Source organism: Callospermophilus lateralis, chromosome 13, assembly GCF_048772815.1.
Source record: "Callospermophilus lateralis isolate mCalLat2 chromosome 13, mCalLat2.hap1, whole genome shotgun sequence".
Lineage (NCBI taxonomy): Eukaryota > Metazoa > Chordata > Mammalia > Rodentia > Sciuridae > Callospermophilus > Callospermophilus lateralis.
The window spans coordinates 29833000-29852486 of record NC_135317.1 but is presented as its reverse complement, the minus strand read 5'-3'; the positions used below and the strand labels follow the sequence as shown (position 1 = coordinate 29852486).

The following is a 19487-nucleotide window of genomic DNA, read 5'->3' as shown; positions in this document are numbered from 1 at the left end:
GGAGAGAGCTCTGCTCATTAGAGACAAAATATAAACCCCCAAACCCCTTAATGACCTAGGCAAACCTCCAGGCAAACCCTACCTGCCTACAGTTACCACCCAGTTATTCCATATCAGAGGCTTAATCCATTGATTGGCTTACAATTCTCATAATCTAATCATTTCACCTCAGCAGTGAAATTCTTGCATTGTCTCTCACACCAGCTTTTGGGGGACACCTCACATCTAAATCATTTACACAAGATTTGCCTCAGAACATGAACTACATTCTTTAAACGGGAGAGTATATCCTATGGAGAAAACTTTGAAGATTAAATCCAAACAGAGCTATATTCATATTCAAAAACACTTTGATGACTCCAGGCTGAAAATCCCATATTGCTCTTGTTGTCAGTCTATTGTCCCTACCTGGTGGCTCTGCAAGTGAATATTCTACCACTTTTTTGCAAGTGGTGTTGAGTGCTGGGTCTGCTGAACTGGAACCATCCAGGGTCACCCATCAGTACTTGAGTTCTGTAGATCCAAAGCTACCACTGATGGAGACTTCAGGCTCTTAATCTTTTTTTTTTTTTAATGCCTTCATTTTATTTATTTATTTTTATGTGGTGCTGAGGATCGAACCCAGGGCCGCACACATGTGAGGCGAGTGCTCTACCACTGAGCCACAACCCCAGCCCCAGGCTCTTAATCTTAAAAAACGTGTCTGCAGGTACAACGAAGTCCCACTCATCTTGTTCCAAATTTGAAATATATTTTGCTAAAATGAGAAAAGGGTTCAACTCACAATTTAGTGAACTCACCAGTCCTGCAGTAGGATGTTAGCCAAGACCCTTGATGTTCCACTTCTCTTGGCAGCAGTAGCTGTCGCTCCACATCCACTTCCCAGATCTTATACGGATTTTCCTCCAACAACATCAGATAATTCAAAGGATAAGTTCCAAGTTGTTTTGGCTACAGTGAGAATAATAGTTAGGCTGGGCACAGGTGGCAGTAGACAGAAAGTCATTGTTTGATCTTTCTCTTCAGCAGGTGTGAAGAACAGTTCCACGCAACAAACTAATCATGCTTTTCAAGTCAACTAGACAGGCCTTGGCCTCCTGACCAGTAGATGGCTCAGTGAGGATCACTGTGTGGCCATAGATCAGCTCTTTCCTACCAGGACTTGTATCTGAGGGTCAAAAGCCACAACTGGATTCAGGAAGTGAGGCTGTCACTTCTGGTGACTTCAATGTTCTCCTCCAGAAAAGTATTCATCAGTGGTTCCAAAAAACTTCTTGTTCTTCTCCAGGGATAGTGGCTCCTGAGAAATGGGAAACCACTGCTTCTTACAGTCTTCAGAAGGAGATCCCAGTGGTTCCTGAGAATTTTTCAACCCAGATTTTAAGTCCTGAGTCCTTTTCTAAAATACAGTTCTTATCAGTATGGCTGTTGATAAAGGCCACTCCTCATGGAGAGAGAACAATGGTCTGTCTCCTTACCTGATCCCACTGAAATCTCTGGCTTTGCTATTGCCACAACCAGGAAAGCACACAGCATGAATGTCAATTGCCCTCCTGACCCTTCACCCCACAGCACAACTGGGCATTGGAACCTGGGTCCTGGGTTAAGGTGGCATGTGCAGGAGACTGGTTGCAGGAGGGTGGTGGGACCCAATTGGTTCTCTCCTCCTTGCCTTCTATGGTGTTTAGATTCTGTAGGCCTCAATCAGGCTTTGAGCTGTTCCTTCATTTCTTTCATATTTGACAACTAACCTTGTTGACTAGACCGTAGGACAATTCTCTGTTTCAATTGTGTTCCCTAAAAAGCATGGGTTGGAAACTTAATCCCCAATGCAATAATACTGGGAGGTAGATCCTGATGAGAGATGATTAGGGCATAGGATGTTCCCTATAGGATGATTAGATGATGGATGGATTCATGCCATCAGTGCAGGAGTGGGCTCATTATTGTGGGAGTGGTTTCCTTAGAAAAGGAAGGTTCATTTCTCAGAGGAGGACATACAATCAATCAACAAGTACATGAAAAAATGCTCACCATCTCTAGCAGTCAGAGAAATGCAAATCAAAACCACCCTAAGATACCATCTCACTCCAGTAAGATTGGCAGCCATTATGAAGTCAAACAACAACAAGTGCTGGCGAGGATGTGGGGAAAAGGGTTCACTTGTACATTGCTGGTGGGACTGCAAATTGGTGTGGCCAATTTGGAAAGCAGTATGGAGATTTCTTGGAAAGCTGGGAATGGAACCACCATTTGACCCAGCTATTCCCCTTCTCGGTCTATTCCCTAAAGACCTAAAAAGAGCACACTATAGGGACACTGCTACATCCATGTTCATAGCAGCACAATTCACAATAGCAAGACTGTGGAACCAACCTAGATGCCCTTCAATAGACGAATGGATAAAAAAAATGTGGCATTTATACACAATGGAGTATTACTCTGCATTAAAAAATGACAAAATCATAGAATTTGGAGGGAAATGGATGGCATTAGAGCAGATTATGCCAAGTGAAGCTAGCCAATCCCTTAAAAACAAATGCCAAATGTCTTCTTTGATATAAGGAGAGTAACTAAGAACAGAGTAGGGACGAAGAGCATGAGAAGAAGATTAACATTAAACAGGGATGAGAGGTGGGAGGGAAAGGGAGAGAGAAGGGAAATTGCATGGAAATGGAAGGAGACCCTCAGGGGTATACAAAATTACATACAAGAGGAAGTGAGGGGAAAGGGGGAAAAATATAAGGGGGAGAAATGAATTACAGTAGAGGGGGTAGAGAGAGAAGAGGGGAGGGGAGGGGGGAGGGGGGGATAGTAGAGGATAGGAAAGGCAGCAGAATACAACAGTCACCAGAATGGCAATGTGTAAATCAATGGATGTGCAACTGATGTGATTCTGCAATCTGTATATGGGGTAAAAATGGGAGTTCATATCCCACTTGAATCAAGGTGTGAAATATGATATATCAAGAACTATGTAATGTTTTGAACAACCAACAATAAAAATTAATTAAAAAAGAAAAGGAAGGTTCAGTTGCCTTTCAACTCTCACCCTCTCTGCCTTTCTGTCATGAGATGATTCAGCAAGCAGATCCACACTATAGACCAGCCCTTTGATCTTGGACTTATCAGCCTCTAGAACTGTGAGTCAATATGTGTCTTTTCATTATAAATTGCTTAGTCTCAGGCATTTTGTTAGAGCAGCACAAATAGATTAAGACAGAACACTTCATGGAAACTGTCCTGGAGGGTAGGGTTCCTTTCCCCACACTTCCTACCTTATTCTTGCCTCAAATCCTAGACATCCTTAGACAGTAGGAAGCCCCATATTAGTCCTGATTCCCAAACCTTGATCTATCCATTGCCATCTTGGCAATTAGCAGTAATTTGTAGATTGCAGTTTTCAATGTGCTTCCCTCTCTATATTATCTAATTTATTGCTCACCACAGTCTGCTGTGATAGATGAAGAAATTTGAGCTCAGGGGAGTTAAATGATTTGCCTGAAATGATACAGTAGGAAATGGCAAAATTAATATTTGGGTCCAGGTCATTAGTCTTCAAACCCTGTTTTATCCTTGACTCCTTGCTTCTGGGGAGTCTTTTGGAGTCTAAAGCCAAAGCCAACCAATTGGGATCTCCTAGTCTTGGTGGCCCCCTTAGTACACTGACTAGCCCAGCTTCTGGAGATGATGGTGGTGGGTGTTCCTAGTATTTTTAACTGATGGCCAGGCCACTCTCTGGCATCCTCCATCAAGGTTCTCTGGCAGACACTTGCATGGACTTACAGACAGCAAGGGAGAAATCAACTACAGATACTGAATGTGAAATAAAATAGTATGGTATGGAGCCAAGGCAAAAAGAGTATAAATAAACATTCTCATAAAAATGTGCAAGATTTGCCATAAGTGGTGTTTTAGTGTGTCATAGTTGTACCAGAAATAAGACTTGGTCAGATGTCAAAATACCAGTCATCTAGTGTTTGTTTGTACTTTTAATTGAAGACAAAGACTTTTTAAAACCATGAGAAGTGCTGATTCCATTTCGGCTTCTCTTAAAGGGTCCGTTGAATAGGACCTACTGACCGAATCAGTCAACTATGTGCTTTGTGTGCATGAAAATTTTTGAGAATACTTTTTATTGTATTTGCTGGAAAGGCTGCTAGACATTCATGTTGGAAAAATGATTACTCAGACTTTGGGGCTTGATATTTTTGTTGTTTAGAGTGAGGTGTATCAGTTGAAGTTGAGACCTTAAGAACACTACAAAGTCAATTGAGCTTTCTAAAAAGCATTGCTTCTTCAGGCCTTAAAGTAATATATCTGTAGATAAGAGGCACAGTAAACAATTTTCATCAACTTAATTCATTCATGAAATAATTTAAGGACTACAGCTTTGTATACAGTACAAGGTCACCTTCAGGGTGACTTCATACCCTCAAAATTTGGGTTTGAAGATCGTCTGGAGTTTAATAACCTGGAACTTATCTCACATGTCCTTGCTGGTTGGTTTTGATTATTTACTTCTGAGTACAACCCACATTGAAAGTTGGTCAGCCTTAATTTCTAGCTAGTACCACTTTCTTGGATCAGAGCCTGATTAACATATTGGGCTGATTAACATATTCATGCAAATAATGTTACAGATATATAAAATGCTTCTCCACCTGTGATGGGGGAATGTCCCAAGAAAACCATGATCAGTTGAAACTATTGTAAGTCAAAAGTGTACTTACTCCAGCTAATATACCAAATAGCATAGCTTCATGGCAGGGTACACTGGAAAGTATCCATTGTGCCATCTCACGATCATGTGGCTGATGGGGAGCTGTGACCAGTGACTGGTTCCCAGCATCGTGAGAGGGTATGATAGGGCATACAACCAGCCAGGGAGAATATAAAAATTCCAGGTTTGGTTTCTAACGAATACAGACCACCTTCACACCATTGTAAAGTTGTAAATTTTAAGTTGAACAATAGTAAATCAGGGACCACCTATTAAATTCCATATTGCACTTTAAAGCAAATCTGGGGTGAAAAAGTGGGGGACTTTCCCAAGTGAAATTTGGGTATGCTGAAAAACCCACAAATGGTAATTGCATCTCAATTCTCTATTCACCTCTAGCTTTGAAATGTCTTCAACATTCCCATCACAGGCAACCTGAATGCAGAATTTAATCTCTGTGACTGGACTTTGTAGACATCGAAAGACTGTCAAGTTGAGAAGACATTAGTAATCCTTTACCAGTGTTGGATATCAAACTCATTCATTTACTATACATGGCTAGTGTTGGTGAAATGCTCTAAAGTCCTAGATAAAAGATGCTAAACAACTATCCCAAGTTATTTATTATTTGCTTATAGCTCATAAGCTGATTAATAATTTAGGTTGTAGCTCACCTGGAAGTACTTAAAAAAAAAAAAAGATAGATCAGGGACAGCTCAGGGAACACAACAGTGCCCCCAACTGAAAGCTTCTAGAAGTCAGTGCATTCTCTCTTTGTTCCAGGCTGGCACGGCACTGACACGGGTCAGTGTTTGCACACCTGAGCTGAAGCGTGTGCATGTTGACCTTTGAACTGTTTTCCCAGATATTTTGCTGAATGGCTTCTCTTGGGGCTTAACTTTTAACTACTCCTATTCAGGTTCTTCTGAGTAGAGGTGGTAAACTAGACCTCCAACAGTAGCCCAAAGGCCAGGCGCAATGGAACACACCTGTTATTCCCGTAACTAGAAAGTTGAGGCAGGAGGGTCCCAAGTTTGAGGCCAGGCTGGACAATGTAGCAAGACCCTGCCTCATAAAAAACAGTATGGGTGTGTGTGTCTGAGAGTGCCCCTGAGTTCAATCCCCAGTGCTGGGGAAAGCAACTAATAGCCCAAGTTAGAGTCACCTTGCACAGATATGCAAGGTGTGGAGCTGCCAGGCTGGGTGGTGTAGGCCTGAGCTCCCCCCCCTCCAGTCTCCCCTTTCTGCCAAGTGCCTGAGTTGCCTGGGGCAAGGGGCTACACAGATATCCTCCTCATTATTGCTTCTAATCTGCAGATTCTGGGCTCTCTTGTCTGTAAACCAAAGAGAGGAATGGGGCTGGGTAGGAAGAAGCCAGGGATTTTGAACATCCCAGGCTGCTTCTTGCTGTGTATCTTTCCAATGAGAAGCAGTAGGCCTCTTGCCTCTTGGTAAGCCTCAACAAGTCCTACGTATTTGTGGTAGGAGCCTCCTCTTCTGAACAGAAATGCTCACCCCCTTAAACAATCACCTTTTGTTCTTTCCCAGCGAGCTCCTCCACAGCCCTAGGCTTATACACTCTCCAGTGGCACCCCCTGAAGTAGAACAGAGTTCCCACAACATCAAAAGGTGCTCCCCTGAAAATTTTAAGTCATAAGTGTTAAAAACTTAAGGAATAACTGAGTTGCATTCTGCTGCCATATATAACTAATTGGAATAAATAAAATTTTAAAAAATAAAAAACTTAAGGAATGACTTTGTGATCCAATTCAGAGTGTGGTGAGTTCCTGAAGACAGCAGATCCAGTCCCCTCAGCTACCCAGTGACATAGGAAGAAAGAGGGAGGTGAAGGGGCTAGTGATTCTAGTGAGAAAGCAGTATAAAGGAGACTTAGGAGACATAATAACTGTAGAGACTAAACTTAGGGCAAAGATTATTCTAGACATTTGGGGAACTTTTCATAAAGGATCTGGTATCAGTTGATTAATTTTGTTGGGTTAGTTGATAACATTATGGTTATAATAAAACTATTCTTGAACTATTTTAGTGGTAAAATGCTTTGAAATCTTGAATCTGGTTAAAAACGTTACAGCTTAAAAGATGTGAATGCAGATGAAACAAGCATGGCAAATGGTGGTGGCTATTGAAACTGGCTAATTGGTACCTTGGGGTTTGGGTATTCTGTTTTGGGGAATGTTTGGAGATTGCTACTAAAAAATTAACAAGGAAGAAAATTATATATTTTAATAAGAAAATGTAGGACTTCGTTATACGATATAGGTACTCTGAAAACATAAGTCCTTCCCTCTCTGTTTAGCTTAGCAAGAGCATACTTTTCTAGAAGTTGTCTGACTTCAGCTCTTTGGAAAAGAGATTTCTATTTGCAAATTTTGGTGTGGTTTGCCTGTAGTTTAATACACACACACACACACACACACTTTATGGATTTTTCAATGAATTTTGGGGAAACTGCTGAATTCAGTGATGTCAATTGGTTAAAAGAGATAGGGCAGAATTTTACTACAACATCTTTGACCCCATCAAAGCAACATTTCTCCCATGTCCTCCTTTTCTTTATTACTTCAGATTGATGGACAAACATGTCTTTGTAGTATTAGACACTTGATCTCCTTTTGGCTTCTATCCCTAGAGGAAGGATTGTTTTGCCGCTTTGTCTATTCAATTCCATCTTCTGAAATGTCTATCCAAGTAGTGCCAATTCCAGGGCATCTTAAGGAACCATGAATTGTATAGGAACAGTAATTGTAAAACCTGGATATTTCTGGTATTTAAAAAAAATGCCTTGAGATAATATATTTCTTTCTCTAACATGAATCAAATAAGCAGAACATGCTTGATTTAATAAAACGTATATAAACATGATATGGTTCTCGTCTTTAACTGGTTGACAGATTTAACCAAAAAGACCATGTTGAACCACAGGAAATTTTTGAAAGGGCCACGTGTAGGGTAAGAGAGCTATCCTTGCAGTGTTTCTGAAGGATGTTGTCATTCCTTCCAGAACCAAGTTGAGACTTATCTTGGTTATTACGTAATGTTTGTTTCGTTTTGTTTCTGTCTCTGGTATCTATTATATAACCACAGAGGTACAAGACCCATCATTGTGGTCACACAAAAAAGTGAGAGTTTCTCTTATACAGCTTTCAGGAAGTTATCAGAAAAAATAATGTAAGACATGCTAGAGCAAATACAGCAGAAAAGTGCACTGAGGCCAGGAGGCGGTCACTGCGACCTAGCGTGCCTCAGCCTGGAAGATTGCCACCCAGAAATAGAGAAACTGTGCTCTCTAGCTGGGCATCCTGAAATGAGGCCAGGACTGGCTTTCATAGTGATTCCCTCCAGTCCTTTCACTACCCAGATTGGATAAGAGGAAACAGGTCCCCTGGGCAGTGTTGAAACAGCTTTCCTCAGGACCAGGAAATTTGGGACTTGGACTCAGAGAGGTCACCACATGAGCACAGGGCAGAGGCCAGTGCCTTTCTCTGGCACGGTGATCACACCTACACATCCCTGTTAGCTGTGGAACAGGCTGCTGCTGGCAGAGGAAAATTTCACACACTGCTAAATCATTCATTAAGTCAATCAATATTGTCTATGGGGAGGCATCCACCCAGGTTCTTCTTATTTAATTGGGTACGTAAAAAGCAGGGCTAAGGTTTTAGGGGTGGAATCTTGCTTCATGATGTCTTGCAGTCAGCAGATTGATTGGCATCTTGGCAGGTCACACCCATCTCAGAGAGGCTGTGTGGCTGCAGCAGGTCACCCCATCTCCAGTGCTGTGTGGGACAAAGCAGAGCTTGAATAGGGCTCACAATGTGTCTGGATAGTCTTAGCCAGAGGAAATGTCCACTGGAAGTTCCCAGACACCAGATTCTCCTGTTCACTAGGCTGCAATGCCCATGTAGTCCACACACAACCCATGGATGGTTCTTGACAATTGCCAAGAGCTGATGGTCCAGTTGGCATGTTGCAGGTGCTGTGGTATGGCATGTGGCACACGCCATGCTTCTTGTCCTTCAAAGGTCTGGACCAATTCCTTATTTTTCTCTTGATTTCTTATTTGAGTTTTGGTGCCAGAAATGGAACCCAGGACCTTGCACATCCTGGGCAAGTGCTGTACCAACTGAGCTACGTTCCTGGTCCTGGAACAATTTCTTACTTTTCAAGAGACAGAGTGTTGGTCTTGGTGACACAGATTGTGCCCTTTGGCTTTGTCACCCCAGCCCTCTGTTCCTAAATATGTATACTTGTAAACCATTAATTCATCCTCCTAGGACTGCAATCCACACCAGTTATTTAGTGTATGGGGCTAAGTGACTAGCAATAGTCTACAAATTCACTGCAATACCATTTTTCTGGTAATATAGGATGATCCATTTAAAACCCTAGATTTTTGATTCTGTCCTGTCATCTGTGGGTGCTCTATGAATTGAGAATTGAGTAGTTCTTACATTAAAAAAAAATGAGCTTGAAAGCCTAGTAAGATTGTTCAACTCTCTCAGTGATCTTGTTGCCTCATGTTCTAGGTTCTGTTCTAATTGCACTGCTGACTTTTTGCATTGAAATACTACAAAGGGCATTGGCCTGGCCACTGTGACCAAAGGGATCTGGTCACACGTATGTTAAACACACTGCTGTAGAGTAATAACATCCTCCAAGAAGAGCATTAACAGTGGTCTCTAGCATTAATCGAGAAGATTGTACATGGGTTTATATATTGGCTCCAGCATTTACTATGTGTAGCCGTGAGACTTGTGCAAGTTGATATAACCTCTCTAAACTATGGCTTTGGTCCATTATCAAGAAAACGGGACTGATAAAAATCACCTTGTAAGGTTTTAGGGATTAAGTGAGCTAACATGCAGTAAGTACCCGGGGGACTGTTGTTTTACAATGTGACCATTGGTGGATGTTCAGTAAATGATGGTTATTCATGAATTAATGGTTAGCGTCTTAATTATTGTCAGTACAGCAAGAAGACAGAGAGAAAGGGACCAAGGGGAAAACTTTGCATTATGGGGTTGCGCAGAAATTCCTTATAAATCTTGACAGGTAGAAATCATTTCTGGATGTTATTCAATCTCTTTATTCTTCAACTCTTCAGAATGAGACAGCATCCATTTGTGGGAAGGTTCAGTATAGAACCCAGAGATTTTGAAGTGTACCTTGGGTTCTGGGAAACGTCTCTTAGCAGAGGAACTGATGGACCTGCACATGACTCTTCCCCTAACCTCATCCCTCATTCTGGTCCCAACTTCCGGCTTGCTGATCACCAGCTCACTGATCTCACTCACTTTTGTATCTAAGATTGACAGAAACAAAGCTAATTCTAAAGCAGCATCTATATGTAACAAGTTACTGAGGTTGCCATGGAAACGGAAGGCAAAATGACAAGACCCCAAGGGGAAGTATCCATTGCTTAATTGCTTATGAAGATATGTGAAAGGAAGGGAAATTTCAGGACTGGTAAAATAATAGATCTAGTCAAGAAGAAGAAATGGAAGAATAGGTAACAACACCCCGGGGGAGGCCCCTGAACAGCACTGCTGAACTCGCCAGCTCTGTGCAAGCATTTTGATTAGAGTTTGACTTAAACTACTTCAGATTCATGATGGAGCTGGGGGGTGGTAAAGCTTGTGTTACATTGACTATTGTGAGATTAAACAGAAACTCTGGGGACAAAAACAAAATAGACAGTAAATATACTTCTTGGCTGGATTTTAAATCCTTTTAAAAACATCACCTCTGGTTTTGTTGAGGATTAGATAAGAATATAGAGAGTTTCTTGAGTTTTAGTGAATTCAATCACTTCAGGGTTTTTTCCTGCAGCAATGTAACTTTTTACATCCTAGGTATTCAGAGCTAGATGCAGAGTGCCTGCATTATAACACATGCAATACTCTTATTAAAAATTGTTCACTTAAAGCTTACAGTGGAGAACAAAATTAAACATCTGTTTAAAGACTATACATTTTGGAGGCCTGGGATTGTGGCTCAGTGGTAGAGCGCTTGCCTAGCATGTGTGAGGCACTGGGTTCAATCCTCAGCACCACATAAAAATAGATAAACAAAATAAAGGTATTATGTTCATTTATAGCTAATTTTTTAAAAAAAAAAACTCTACTTTTGCTTAAAATCTTCTGTGTAAAAACTATAGGCCTTTTAGAATTTATTTTCATAGAATTGTTCTGCTAAAGTAGTTTATAAAACTGCAGTTTTTATGGCATGGCAAGGAAAGAGCTTTTGGATAAAATCTCAAGCCAAACCTAATTACCAGTGTCTAGTTATAAAGCTGGTAGGAGAGTGTCCATTTAGTTCTTCTTAAAGAGTAAAGTTAAAACAAACAAGAAGATATTCATCAGGATGAGGGTTGGTGTTTGGTGCTGTTATGATGGTGTTTTTTCCAGGGACAAGCAATGCCCAAATTCTATTTTATTACTCATTCCTTCTCTAGAGAATTCTTGACCTGGCAGTGAGACTCAAGGTGCAGAAGATAAATGGAAAACAAAATGTGGGATCTCTTTCTATCTGAGGATTGATCTAGAAAAGGCCCACTCAAATGGAATACCCTTAAAATATTATAGCAGACATTTGATTTGATAGGTATGTTTTCTGAAAAATAAAATGAAAATGAGTTCATCTTATAATTAAGAAAACAGTTTAAATGACAATTATCTTTAAATCATTTGCTCAACCAGAAATAAAGCAAGTGTTGATTTGAAGGAAGTGATAGACTGTGACTTTGGTGGGCCTCAATGAACCATGCTTCTTGGTTTTTGTACACTTACGAATTCCCTCACTTCTTGATTCTGGGTTCAGTCACATGACTAGCATTGGCCAATGAGGTCTTAGAGTGGTGCAAGTGCAGGCTCAATAAATCCTTGCACATTGATGCTTGTCCTTTTGGAATGTTTCTTCTTGGCACCCATCTGTCATGTTGTGAGAAAGCCCAGGCAGCCATGTGGAGAAGCTATTTGAAGGAGAACTGAATCCCCTCATCATCTGTACTTGAGCTTCAAGGCAGCAGGCAGCACCAATGTCCAGCCATATACGTGAGGCCATTTGAGGCCTTCTAAAAAATCCCAACTCCAAGTAAACAATATGTCAAGCAAAATCACCTTCTGCTCAATCCCAAACCACTACAAGCAGTCAGAAATTGCTAACAAACCATTATGTTTGGTGGTGCTCAGTTATGCAGCCATAGATCACTAAAACAGAAGCTTAACTGAAAGGGATCCTGCCTTCATGTGGGTCATTGTCTGTGAGTCTGGCAGAGAAATGGAGACATTGGGAAGAATAAGAAGGAGACCCTTTAGTGGAGCCTGGAAGGGTGATGAGGACATTCCTCTTGAGAGCTAGAGAAAAGAGAATCAGAGTTATTCTCTAATTCTGGTGGAAGAACCATTAGTACAACTGTTGCCTGTGGTAATATGGAAAGCAGGAAGCATAGCTGGTGAGCTTGTGGGTCTGGCCAAGAGGTTGCCATGCAGAGTGTTGAAAGTGCCATCTGCTTCCTTTTAGCTGCCTAGGAAAAAGTACATGAGGAACAAGTTGAGCTGAAGAAGGAACTGTTCGGATTTCACAAAGAACCTGGAATTAAAGAGGATCTGGGGCTTCCTGGGTTTGATAATAAAACTGTTTTTCATTCCTCATTTTTCCCAGGAAAAAAAATTTCAAAATAAGACAGGGCCTTGGTTTGAAGATGAAACCCAGATACTGACAGTGAAATCCAGCCGCTGGGTCAAGATCTTAGAAAGATTTAAGGAGCATCTCCAAGATCCTCTCAGAGATGCAAAAGGCTTCTAAGAACCTTAAGGGTGTTCACTCTGATTTGCAGCCCCAGAAAAGAGTATGGCCTTGTAGAGATCAGTGAATACAGCTTCATCAAATGGTGTGCACTAAAGTTAGATACATAGGGAACAAACAAACAAGCAAACAGATTAAGTAAATTATATCTACTTGGACAAAAAAAGGCAGAGAAAGTTTAAAATGAAAAGATGCCTCAAGACTTCCAAATTTCTCTGGGGAGAAGGCAAGTGATGAAAGAAATCAAGGGTTTTTGGGGACCTTCCTTAGCTGGCATCTTCCAACTGTCCCAGTGATGAATTGCTACAAACCCTTCGATGATCAAGCTGAAACCTTCAACCTCTTAAGGTTCAGAAATCATCCATTGTTCACCTACCCAAAGAACTTAAATCCAGCAAATGTTTCCTTTGCCATTACAGGGTCCCTAATCCAGGTGAGTTGTGACAGCACACAAATACAAGTGACCTCATGCTCCCAAATACTGAGACAAGACTATAAGCTGAAGTAGATTGTGTTTTGTGAGGTCTGGGAAGGTGATGTTTTTAAAAAATTGTCGAATTGATCTGATGGCAACACCAGGAAACACGAGGTGATACTTTTGATGCTTCTGTTACTTCTGTATTATTGTCTCCATAAGAAAAACAAAAGAAATAAAGAAACCAAGCTACAAACCTGGCAGAAGGATAGCTCAGAGAGCAGAGCCTAGAGCACAGTGGGTAGAGTGACTTGGAGTGACTTGGAGAATCCCTCTCAGGGCAGAACTGGGCCATATTCAAGAAGCTGGCTGCATGTGCCTGGCTGGATTTCAGAATTGCTATGGACCAGTAATGGCCATGCACCTCTGACCCTAAACCTTTTAAACTGAAAGCTCTGTTGCCCCACCAGATCAACCCACAGAATTCCAAGAAATATCACATTGTTACTATGTCAAATAATGAAATATATGGGGAGGATGGTTCTGCAGCAATAGATAAGCTGAAAAGAGACTAATGCTTTTTTTTTTAGGTAAAATTATATAATAGCAGGATAAAATATCTTTTACTTCATATTTGACTTTTGCCATATAATCACAAAAGATGATATTTTTCTAAAAGAAATTCAAAAATTTTATTCCATTTTCCCCATGTGTTTTGTTAATCCTTTGATAATGAAATCATTTTCTAATTACCTTTCATGCCACATCCTTGCAGATTTTCTCTTCAATTCACTAGTCAAACTGTGCAATGTCCTCATTTGTTAATAGTGGGATATATCTGTGATTATCACTCTCATCAGCTTTATAAAACATTTTTCCTTTTGCAATGTATTTACAATTTCCTTTCACAGTAGGTTTCCACTATACTTGAATTTATTATCTGTTATTAAGTTGGTGAATAGATACTAATGTTTTGAGAGGAGGAACATTTGGTTGGGAATTAACTTTATAAATGGTCAGTTTATTAATAGGCAGTTTTGATTTATCACAATTTTGTTCCTATTCAACAACCCTGATAATGGATTCTCAGAGTAAGGGGCCCCTGCACTACTTGGTTTATGGCTAAACAGGTCCTAATACCAGCTGACATTGGGCTTTCTGAAAAAGCTGAATTGAAGCATATGACTTAGGCTCTTAGTCTAAGAGAGACTTCCTGCTTTTCACCCTGGATTTAAATCTTGGCAATAAAGGACTCAGGTATAAGTTTGGGGAAGGAAAGAGTCAGAGAGAAGTCTGGATTCTTAGATCAGGTATCGGCCTGTTTTTACACATGTTGTTATAGGTGTGGACCATGAAAATGAGAGGGGGTGCTGGTTCTGAGAAGAGAGGCTCTGCAATTTGCAAGAGGAGGCTGAGGAGAGAGGAGGACTCACCTGTTGTCTGTAAAGGAACTGTGAGTCTGTTCACTGGTCGAGATGAACCAGTGTATATGCTGGGTTATTATCAATAACTGTGGTCTCCTGTGGCAGGATGGGGGAAGGAGAGTGGTAGACCAACGGAAAGCAGGAAAAGAGAACTCAAGAATTCCACCCCTCTGCAATATCCATCTTCTTGGAGAGAACGAACCCATTGGATGGTGGGAGAGGGGGAAGCCACAAAGACAAAGGAGGTATGGGTCACGTTCTGTGGGCTGATCACTCTCCACTCCTCTCTTTGTTCTGCCCTGTGCTGAGGGAGGAAAGAGAACTGAACACAGGAAACCACACCTCTGGGCAGAATTTAACAACAGACTAAGAGCAGCTGGTCACAGGAGTGAGCTCTTATTTGAGTTAAACCTCTCAGAACTTATTGCTGAAAAAGCTGCCGCTATTTTTTTTTTTTTTTTTTTTTTTGAAGCCAACTTTGCCTAAAGTCTGATACTGGAACTAGGAGGGAGTTGACTTCAAGAGAGGACCAAAGTAGAGAGAAAAGCTTTGAAGTGAAAATCTGGAGCCTGCTGTAGGATTAAGTTGTGACTGATAAAACTAAAAAAATGGAAAGGAAATGATGATACCCTGGATGGATTAATTTTATAAAGGTTTTACAGAAGTATTTATCCTGTGATTGGTGAATATTAAATAAACTTAGTTATTTTCCACAAAGAACTACATTTTGCAAATAATGAGTTGAACATGTATAGCTCTATAGGTTTAATCTCCCCTCCATTTTTTAGCCTACATTTTTTTTGTTTGAACACACAAAATGCATGATAAAATGTACTAAGATGACCTGTACTAAAATCACAGGACAGAGTCACCGCTACCAAATTATGTGGACTCACTTAAGCTAAACTGAATGTATTTAGAATTATTATAGACAATGGCTCATGTACTAAAATCACCTCCTAAAAACACACCATGTGTTAATATGCAGAGATTTTAGTGTCAAATGAACCTCCAAAAAGCTCAAGTTGTACATTTATAGTTAAAGGATATGTCCCTTCAACAAATATTTGATGCCTGTTCAGGGGCCAATTGTCATATCTATTATTGATATTATGAATGCAGGTTTGGGAAACTCATTTTTAAAAGCAATGCTGTGTAAAGTACAATCACCAGCACTAAGTTGTGATATTTTCACATGGAACTAAGTCAGTAATGGAAAATTTGGACAAAGTAAATATTCTTCCACAGAGTAACTTACCTTAGAAGTAGGCGTTGCTGAAATCTGATCTCATCCTCTGCAATGGCAGCGCAGATGATAGGCCAATTCCCACTGAGAGCAAGTGAAGAATCGCTCAGGGAAAAGCTCTCTAATCATGAAGCCTGGGGGCGCCCTGTTGTGAATGCACCAGTTGGACTTTTTCTTGAGGCCAAAAAAAAAAAAAAAAAAAAAAAAGACTGAAGTCCAGTTTTATTTCTATTTCAGAGCAATCTTTATTAACCCTTTTAAAACACTATTTTCCCAGCCAACACAAGAATACCAAACTTCTTCCACATTTTCTTTTCATTTCTCAACAGTCCATCAAGATGTCCTACCAAGCCAAAAATCCTATGCGATCCTTCCTTGGGAATGAGAAACTGTCCCTCCAGTAAGCTTTTCAATAGGGTCTTGAGACTTCTGGGCAGTTGGCAGAAACACTGAACAAGCAAATTGAAATGCACCCTGGTATGCATGCGGGGAGTCCTTATACACTTGCCCATGTCTGCTCTTCTTACCAGCTTCACACTTTCCCCTAGCAGATATTGATGTACTGAGATGTCAGGCAGTACCTCAGAGGTGACAATTTGGTAGCAGCTGTTGCTTGGGTCAGCTGCAGGTCTCCCCTTCAGCAGGAAGGCTCTCCACTTTTGAGAACTTTGCTCCACTCTTCCACTTGCCAGGACTTTTGCCACATCCCCAGGAGACTTCACTTCCTTTGGGAAAGAGGTCTTTGCTGGCAGCACATCAGGAAAGCCCAGAGCAGCTTTATGATAATAACCACATACCTCTCCAGCCTTCTGGAACTTGGATTCTTATTACTTTTTTCATTTCACTCCAAGGACATAGATGTGAAAGGAAGGCCAACAAGACCCTCCTCACTGTCAGTTGGAGGGTTAGTAATGCTCTGATGTATGAAGGGAAGTTCTGCTTGGACAGGCTCACCTGGACCCTGGCACGCTTATTTTTAGCCTTGTGAGTACTGTGGACATTTGAATGAAGGTATTTCTGAAGATGTTGAATAAGATTTTCAAATCATTCTTTCCCAGATAAAGGTCATGTCTTAAAGCCTAATTTTGATCTCCTTACCTTAGTGATCATACCAGTTTGACTACTGATGGATATTTGTGCAAAGCAGGAGGCTTCTGGGTCTCATTCATTACTGTAACTCATGCCTGGAATTATGACCGGCATGCATTATTTGACAGGTTAAGTATTGAAAGCTATTCGTTGAAATATAAATGTTTAACGATTAATATCAAGGTCAAATGCTCAATTGATGCCTACTATTTCCATTTGTTATTTGAAAATTTGGACAAGAAGATGTTAGGAATTTGGTTTGATGGACTTAAAGAAGGAATTCTTAAAACTTCACATCACTTCCTTGAAAAAGTCAGAGTCCTCAGTTTCCATTTTGTCATCATGAAAAGGCCTTTGGCAATGCTTCTCTATGACCATAGAGTGTGGGGCAGGCACGTTGCTTTGCCGAAGTGCTTACAGCAGCTAACAAGAAACAATGCATTTCTGTGGGTGCCTGTCACCTCCAAACGTAGCTCCTTCTTTTTCAGAAATGTAGAAACTTAAAATGCAAAGATTACAATATCTGTCCAGGGTTCAATTCTTTTGTTCTTTGTCTCTACTGAGAGGACAGAATTATCATGGACTTAATCCTGGAAGGATCACTTAAGCTAAATGGGATGAATCTGGAATTATTATAGACATTGGCTCATGTGCTAAAATCACCTCCTAAGTTTTAACGTGCAGAGAAAGAAAACGTGCATTTTGTCTCAGTGTTCCCATAACATTCCTTTTATAGAGCAAGATTCCATTGCAGGCTTAACTACAAAGTTATCTCTTAGAAATGAGGCCCTATTTGGGAGCCTGGGGACCCCAGGCAGGGAGTCCTAACCTTAAGCCCATTCTCAGCACCCCCAACTGCCTATAGTTATGTGACCCAGTGCAAGGCATTCACCCTCTGGGGACACCAACTTCTTTATCTATGAAATAACATTGGCTTCCTGCCTCCCAAGGATACCAGAAGGAAGAATGAGTTCACATTTACATTACACACTGGGAGCCTCCAAGAAAGGCCCCATAGTACTAGGAAATATGATCTATTTAATAGGAAGAGTATCTTTTGTTTTTGATTTCATCTCTGTTTAGACCTCCTGGGTCCTTTCCCTATATACAGTATTTAAATAGAAGATAAATAGATAACTCTGACTCATAATTTCTGTAGTTGTTTTTTTTTTTTTTTTTGGTTTGGTCTATTGTTAACTTTGGGGGCAGGGCACTTTGGGAGAGATAACTTGGCTGCTACTAGAACTGTCTGACATTGGACCATGTTTAGACAACAGTAGACAGGCTTCTCTATGGAAGAACAGTGGTAGGCAGAGATACAGTGGCCTACATTTGGAGTTCTTCAGGATGGTAAGCTCTTGGGGTTTAGCAATAGCATATCTTATGTGTCTTATGTCTCTAGAATCTTCCCGGTGCCTGTCATACAGCTGAAACTGAGTTTGGTTTATTTAATGAGAGAATTAACTAGGATCACAATCGCAGCCTCATTCCTCACCAGCTCTGCATCCCTCTTCCCTTATTGGAAACTGGAGGTAAGAACACATCCAGGCTGTTGCCTGGCTTCCAGAAGTGATAATGTGTAACGTTACAGCACGTGGACACCCAGTCACAGCGACTGTTGTGATGATTGTTAGCTCTTGCATCACTAAAGCCAGGGGACTGTTAGTCAGTTTTGCATCACTGTGACCAAAATGCCTGACAAGAACAATTTGGCAGGAAAAGTTTATTTGGGTTCACAGCTTCAGAAGTCTTAGTCCATGGTCAGCCGACTCCATTGCTCTGGGCCTGAGGTAAGGCAGAACCTCTGGCAGAATGGCAGAGGAAAGTTACTCAGATTATGGCAGCCAGGAAGCAGATGGGGGGTTTTGAAGAGGTCAAGGACAGAGCCCAAGTACACACCCCCCCATAATTAATCCACTGATGAGGTCAGAGTCCTAATCATTGCCTAAGTGCCCCACCTCTGAATCTTGCTGTGCTGGGGATCATACTTACAACACACGAGCCTTCAGGAGAACATTCTAGATCCAAACCATAAGAGGGACCCAGAGTAGCACCCAGCACTGAGGCAAGAGTGTGGCTAGGTATACATCCTGGCTTATTCCCTCCCAGAGAGCAATGAGTTCACCCTTTTAGAATTTGGTTCTGCATCTACACAAACCTGCTCAATGACTAGAATATAGTCCAGAAAGATAGTCCTTTTTTAAAAAATTTAACCTTTAATTAATTAATTAATGTGTGGTGCTGAGGATTGAAACTGGGGTCTCACCTGTGCTAGGCAAGTGCTCTACCACTGAGCCACAACCTCAGCCCCCAGAAAGATAGTCTTGTATGACCTTTAAAACTCTTTTAGTGTAGCTTTATCAGGAAAATACATATAGTATATTTATGAAACAAAATTAATAACCATGTAATTACCACCAAGTTCAAGTCATGGAATATTGCCAAAAGCCCACCATGGGCCCTCAGATTGACTGATTGATTATTTATATATATATATATATATATATATATATATATATATATATATATATATATATATATAATTTTTTTTTAGTTATACATGACAGTAGAATGTATTTTGACATATTATACATACATGGAGTATAACTTCCTATTCTTGTGGTTGTATGTGATGGGGAGTTACATTGGTTGTATATTCATATATGAATATTGGAAAGTTATGTCTAATTCATTTTACTGTCTTTCCCATTCCCATCCCCCTTTTTTCCCTCCATTCCCTCTGTCCAATCTGGTGAATCTCCA

The 19487-nt window shown here is 40.7% G+C and overlaps 1 pseudogene; it reads right to left on the bottom strand.

Annotated features, from left to right (window-relative positions):
• Positions 1-271: 271 nt before the first annotated feature.
• On the bottom strand, positions 272-1374 carry LOC143412021 (electron transfer flavoprotein beta subunit lysine methyltransferase pseudogene; annotated as a pseudogene).
• Positions 1375-19487: the final 18113 nt, after the last annotated feature.